This window comes from Callithrix jacchus, chromosome 5, assembly GCF_049354715.1.
Source record: "Callithrix jacchus isolate 240 chromosome 5, calJac240_pri, whole genome shotgun sequence".
In the NCBI taxonomy this organism is placed as follows: Eukaryota; Metazoa; Chordata; class Mammalia; order Primates; family Cebidae; genus Callithrix; species Callithrix jacchus.
In genome coordinates, this window is record NC_133506.1 from 16,995,159 (window position 1) to 17,001,158 (window position 6,000).

Here is a 6,000-nt window from a genome sequence, read left to right on the forward strand (position 1 = left end):
ATGACTTCATGAATAGAATCACTTCCATCCTACTTTTTAGTTAGTAAAACACTGGCATTTGGGGTGGCCATCGATTTTTGAACATGTATTTTATAACCAACAACCTTCCTGAAATTTCTTACTAGTTCCTTTAGGTTTTAATTAATCCAATTGTATATCAATCACTTTTAAACAAACTCAAGACACACCGTCTAATTTTTGGTTACTTATTGAAAAGCTTTACTTAAGCATAGGCATTAAATGCTATTTTACTACTTATTTTTAACAATCACCTTTTTATGATACTAATATAAAGATCTGAAACTGAGCCACCTTGGAAATCTAAAACGTAACATGTGCTCCTCTGTTGAACTACATTCATTTCCCTTGGGCACTCAGTCTTACTATTCAAAACTACAAAAAAGGCTCTGAATGAGAGACATTAAGTCATTTCTCACTTAGATAACAGGACAAATTAAACAATAAAACAATTCAGAATTTTGACAGAAACACACCAGGAACTTGGTGCCATATAAAAAGAAATTTGTCTCCTGATTCAACTCTGGAGATAATGGCCAGGATGATTTTTAAAATAAAACAGGGCCCACCTAAATATACTGAGAAAGCAATTGCATGCTCTTCTATATATAAGCAGATATCTTTTTCCCCAGATAAGCATACATTTCCTATATCAAAAGATCCAGACAATAGTACCAACAAATTATTAATTCACAAAATATTTGTTGTGCTCCTAGTAAGTGTAGGGTTCTGTGTTACCGGGAAAGATTGGGGGCTATAGTGATGATTACATACAAGAACTGAAGAGATACTGGCATAAAATAGAAGCTCAACAAATAATTAAGTGTATTATTTATTTATTATTATACATAATGATTGTGATTTATTGTTTACTATTAATTTCCAGAGGACTGAAAGTCTAGTTCACCATTGTCTTCCAAGAGCCTAGCATGGAAAACATACACATGTAATAACTATTTGCAGAATATTTTTTGACAAATGGATGTATTTTTACAAAAATCTCAGTTGCCAAAAAAATATTTTGGTTCAATTCTTAACTCCTAGCCTAAACCAGTTCTTAAAAGATGCATTTGTTAAAGCCAAGAATACTCCCCTTTTGAAGTCAGAATAAGGTTCTAAATTGCTCTTTCTATACTAGCTTAGAGAAAAAAAACCTTCTAAAAATCAGATCTTTAAGTTGGCACAGGAAAATACTAGGAGGCAGAGTGTTCATTCCTTCGCCAAATGTTTATTGAGAATCTTCTGCATAAAAGACATAAAATAAATGGCCATTATAGAGCTTACAGACATGGCCAAAGAAATAAACAGGCAATTATAAACTGAGGTAAGTGCTGTGGAACAAAAGTAAAAGGATGATGAGAGAGTTGGGCTGGTGGGGAAGAGAGGTCAGGGAAGCCCAAGGGACAAGTATGACCCAGGCTGGTAAAATATAGAGGGAAGTGGTTGGGGATGTTCCAGAAACACACAGGGTCAGTGTGACAGCAGCAAGAGGAAGAGACGCACAAGATGAGGTTGGCCAAGTACCAAAGGCTCTAGGAGTCTCTGGAATCTGTCCCAGGTGTATGGGTGGTATTTTATGTAGGGAACTGACATTATCCTATCTGCTCTGGATGAAGTATTAGAAGAGCCAGGCAAGGAATCAGGGGTCTTGTTAGGAAGTTAGACTAGTGGTCCAGGTAAGAGATGATAACTTAAAGTTTGATAGTGGTGGCGGTGGGGATAGAAAGAAACTATCAAGATGTATTTAGAGATCTATATAGAAAATGGCATCAAAGGTGATTCTTGGGTTTCTGGTTAAAGAAACTCCATGGACAGTGGTGTCATTTACCAGGTTAAGAAGGACTAGAAATTTGTTAGCTTATCTTTGTTGCTATTACTGTTTACTGCATTTTGTTTGTTTTGCATTGGTTTGGAAGGGTAGCAAAAAGGATGGAAGCCAACATCAACAAATTAGTTGAGGAGAGAGTATGTTTGAGATACCTGCAGAAGAGCCAGGTCCTGGTTTGTCTTGGCTCTTGATCACCCAGGTAAGTGACATGCACAAGTGAGGTACCTTTGAACCCTCTTCCCTACCATGGCTGGGTATATAAAGCCTCACATAGATGAGTTGGCTTAAATAATCCTTAAAGTCTCTCCTGAACCCATGCTACTCTGTCTTTACCTCCTGCTCTTATGCTGACATAACATTAATGTTGTCATTAAACACAGTTTCATGGGGATGTTGGTATACTGGGCTGAAGAATGTCTCCTAAGAATTCATGCCCATCCAGAACCTGTGAATATGACATTTAGAAATCAGGCCTTTGCAAATGAAATCTGATTAATATGAGGTCATACTGAATAAGGAATGGGTCCTAATCCAAAATGAATGACGTCTGTATAAGAAGAGGGAAATTTGGACATAGGGACAGAGATAGGAACATGCCAGGGGAAGACAGAGACAGAGATTGGAGTTATGCTGCCACAAGCCAGGGAATGCCTAGGGCTACCAGAAGCTGGAAAAGGCAAGCAGGGATCCTCCCTTAGAGGTTTTGGAGGGAGTATCGCCTTGACAACACCTTGATTTTGAACCTCTAGCCCCCAGAATCACGAGAGAATAAATTTCTGTGTTTTTAAGGCACCCAGTTTTTGGTGCCTTATAACTTGTTATAATAGCCCCAGGAAACTAAAACAGTTGGGAAATTTAGGTGAAATCACATGTTTTAACCTGAATCATCATATAGGGCACAGAGTATACATTCAGTAAATATCCGTTTCCCTTATACTCAGAATGGTCACCACCATTTTCTTGGTGGTTTAAATCATGAGTAATCTATGTATCTACTTATCTTGGCAGGTCTTACTACTCCTAGAACTGTTTCGTAAGTGAGGAAACTAAGGCTTAGGAAAGTTAAGTAATTTTCCCAGAATCACAAAGCTAACCATAGCAGAATCAGAGTTCAAGCACCTACCTCCTATACCTACAGCATTTTGACAAGCCCTGACAGAGTGGAGAGGCACTGCCAGACTAGATTTTCAATGCTTGCAATTAAAACTCACATTTTTTAAGAAAATAAAAAGCTGCAAAGACCTAGTACAATATCTACCTATTCACAGAAGAACACAGATTTTTAGTCTAAGGCCAATATTACCAATGAACTTGCCATTGGCTTCTATGGCTTCCATTTAGCAGTGCATCTGCCTTGCACTTATGTATTCCAAGTCAAGGTATTATCATCAGATTGGACATTTCTGGCTTGCATTTACTTAAATGCATTTTCCTTATGTATTCCCCACTTCGTTTTGATGATACTGACTCATTCTCGCCACCTAACAAAACTATAAAAATAGCGTGAGTGTAGAGGAAACTGTCTCCAAACTTCATATTCCAAGATGCCCATCCTTTAGATTATAAAGCAAAAAATAAATGCATGCTTTAAATTTACCTTTCTCCCTAACTAACATGGTGACCTTTCTCCCCAACGTTGAGGTGCTGTGCTGTTAAACATAACAGATATACAAATCTAAGGTAGCACAGCTATTATTATAAGGTGTCAATTTCATAGAATTCTAGTGTAGGAGGGACTTCTAAAAAGCATCTAGTCCCTCTGCATCACATAAGAGAAAGAGTGTCTTTAGCCTCCAAGTCCCAGAAGAGAAGTGGTTGCATAAGAGATTTTGTGAGTTACCTAAGACCCTGTGGCTATGTCTTGGTAGAACTCTGTAGAATTCCAGGTTTCCTGATTTCCCTAAAAGTGTGTTCAGTCTTTCAAGCTGTCATCAGCTATTAACAATGACACTTTCCTCTGGCTTTGTGCCAACTTTTATTTTTCTTTATTATTCTGGCCTTAAAAAGGCTACCATAAATAGCCTCAGTGCTTCAGGTTCCTTTAATTGATATCTAATGTTGACAAATTAACTCATACATGGAGTTGAAAGCTCCATATACACACATGGTGTCAAGAAAGGCGATCACACTTATCCTCCAAACTGAGCTGTGATGATCCTTGGACTTCTCAAGTTTACCCTCTAGGAGGCTGGCATGGCACACAATTTTGACAAGAGTTTAGAACTGAAATCCTCTTCCACGCCCTGCCCACGAGGGTGCCCACAAGCAGAAGTTCTCTTTCTCTCTCCATTACAACCCACCACGCGCGTGCACACACTCACACACGCACACAGGCAAATAACAAAGGAAAACACAGCCCCATAAAGGCTCAGTTATTGCATCCTCCAGTCCACACCTGCCAAAAGACAAAAACCATACGGAATCCTGCCCTTGCAATATGTCCAACACTCCTCGGGAAAAGCAGCACCGTGGCACCCCCAGGGCGTGCGCGGCTGTATACACACAAAGAACTGATGCTGGGCTTGCGAGCGGTTCGGGGTACTAGCGCGCTCTCAGGGCTGGAATTCGGGGTTCTCCCCCACACCCTCCCGCCCAGCAAAATGGAACTATCCTTTATTCGACCCGTAGAAATCCCAGGCTGGATAGTAGCGCATGGGTTGGGGGTGGGCGGTCCCGATAGCTACCCTTCAGGCGGCAGGTCCCTAGCCTTTGCATCTCCTAGGAGATGCATGATCGCGCTGTCACAGAGGTCTTCGAATCATCTCCCGGCAAAGCGAGATGCTCCGGGTACCAGCGGCGCGCATCCCCGCAGGCGCCCCTCCTTGCGCGGACACCCACCCAGGCAGCCCCACCAGGCGCGCCTGCCTACCTGGTGGCCGGCTGTCAGCGAAGCGGCGGTGCCTCAGCCTCTCCTCAGCTGCTACATCGCTCCCAGCGCCATGTTCCCGGTCTCCCCGGGAGCCCGCTGGGGAACTACTACGGGCTGGGTAGGGGCAAGGGGGGCGGGGGCCAGAGGGAGGGGGTGGGAGGCAGAGCCACAGCTTTCTACTCTCCACCCAAACCTCCCCCAGCTTCTGAGCATGCCCAGCTGCCTAGCTTCTCCCCTCGGAGGACTGTCCATGAGCGCACGCAGCTGCTCCGGGTTTTCCTGGCAGCCGGCGGGAGGCAGGCAGTAGCGGCTGCCGCGGGTAGAGGTGAGGGGGAGGGTCGGGGGGCGTGTCTACACTCCGGGTGCTGGAGCCGGGAACTGGAGCAAGCGACCAATCTAATTGCGCTTACTCCCTGCTGTCCGCAGCGGGGGCATCTCCTGCACGCCCTCTCCCCACACTCTAGGGGTTTGCAGAAATTTTGTTCAGGACCATTGCAGGTTTGAGCTTTGCTTAAGAGACTAGCAGAGGTAGGGAGGAGGAGGGGCTGAGAAGCAGAACAGTGGGCTGGCCTCTTTGCCACCACCTGGACCGGTGCGTCTCAAACTTTAATGTGCCTGTGAATTAAAATACAGATTCAGATTCAATTGGCTGGGTCCTGAGATTCTGCAAGCCTAACAACCTCCCAGGTGAAGCTGATGCTGGCCCTCTCACCACTCCGAGTAGCAAGGATCTAGAGAACCCCTTATCTGTGACCTCTGAGTGGCCATGCTTCAATCCACCAGCCCAGCAGTGGTCTCTGGTGTTCACAGAGACTCCTCCAGTTTGGCGTTGCCGAGCCTTCCCTGGAAGGAGTCTTCGTGGGGCTAGGATCTGACCACCCACCTTCTCCTTGGCTGCTGTCTGATTTAGAATTTAAGGCGCAGAGGAGAAAGGATTCCTGGACCTTTTCATGCTCACTTAGCTAGTAAGTCAGTTGCTGGCTGAGCTGCACCGGTTAAATCTGAACCACTCTGCGTTGGCTGTCCCCCTGCCTTTCCTGAGCTGGGACAAAAACTCAGACTGGGCATCAAAGTGTTTATTGTACATCTAATAGCAAACTTGGGCTTGCCCAGTTAAGAAGGCTGACAGATTATGGCAAGCATGTAGCGTATTTTTGGACTAAGAGATGACAGGCCTTTTTGTTAAGTGATGCTTGGGCTGAAGTTTGCAATGATATTTGTGGTTCAACTTAAACTTCCCAGTTGCCTACTGCCCTCCCAGACTCTTGAAGCCTCCAGCATTATC

The 6,000-nt window shown here is 44.0% G+C and overlaps 1 protein-coding gene across 2 annotated transcripts in view; it reads right to left on the bottom strand.

The window, feature by feature from the left end:
* The window catches only part of PAK5 (p21 (RAC1) activated kinase 5), a 286,511-nt gene extending 281,583 nt beyond the window's left edge, over positions 1-4,928 (bottom strand). For both annotated transcript variants that reach the window (XM_002747354.5, XM_008995745.5), the window contains exon 1: positions 4,716-4,928. The gene's annotated coding sequence lies outside the window, so the exon portion shown is untranslated. The remainder of the gene's footprint in view (positions 1-4,715) is intronic.
* Between the last annotated feature and the right edge of the window lie 1,072 nt (positions 4,929-6,000).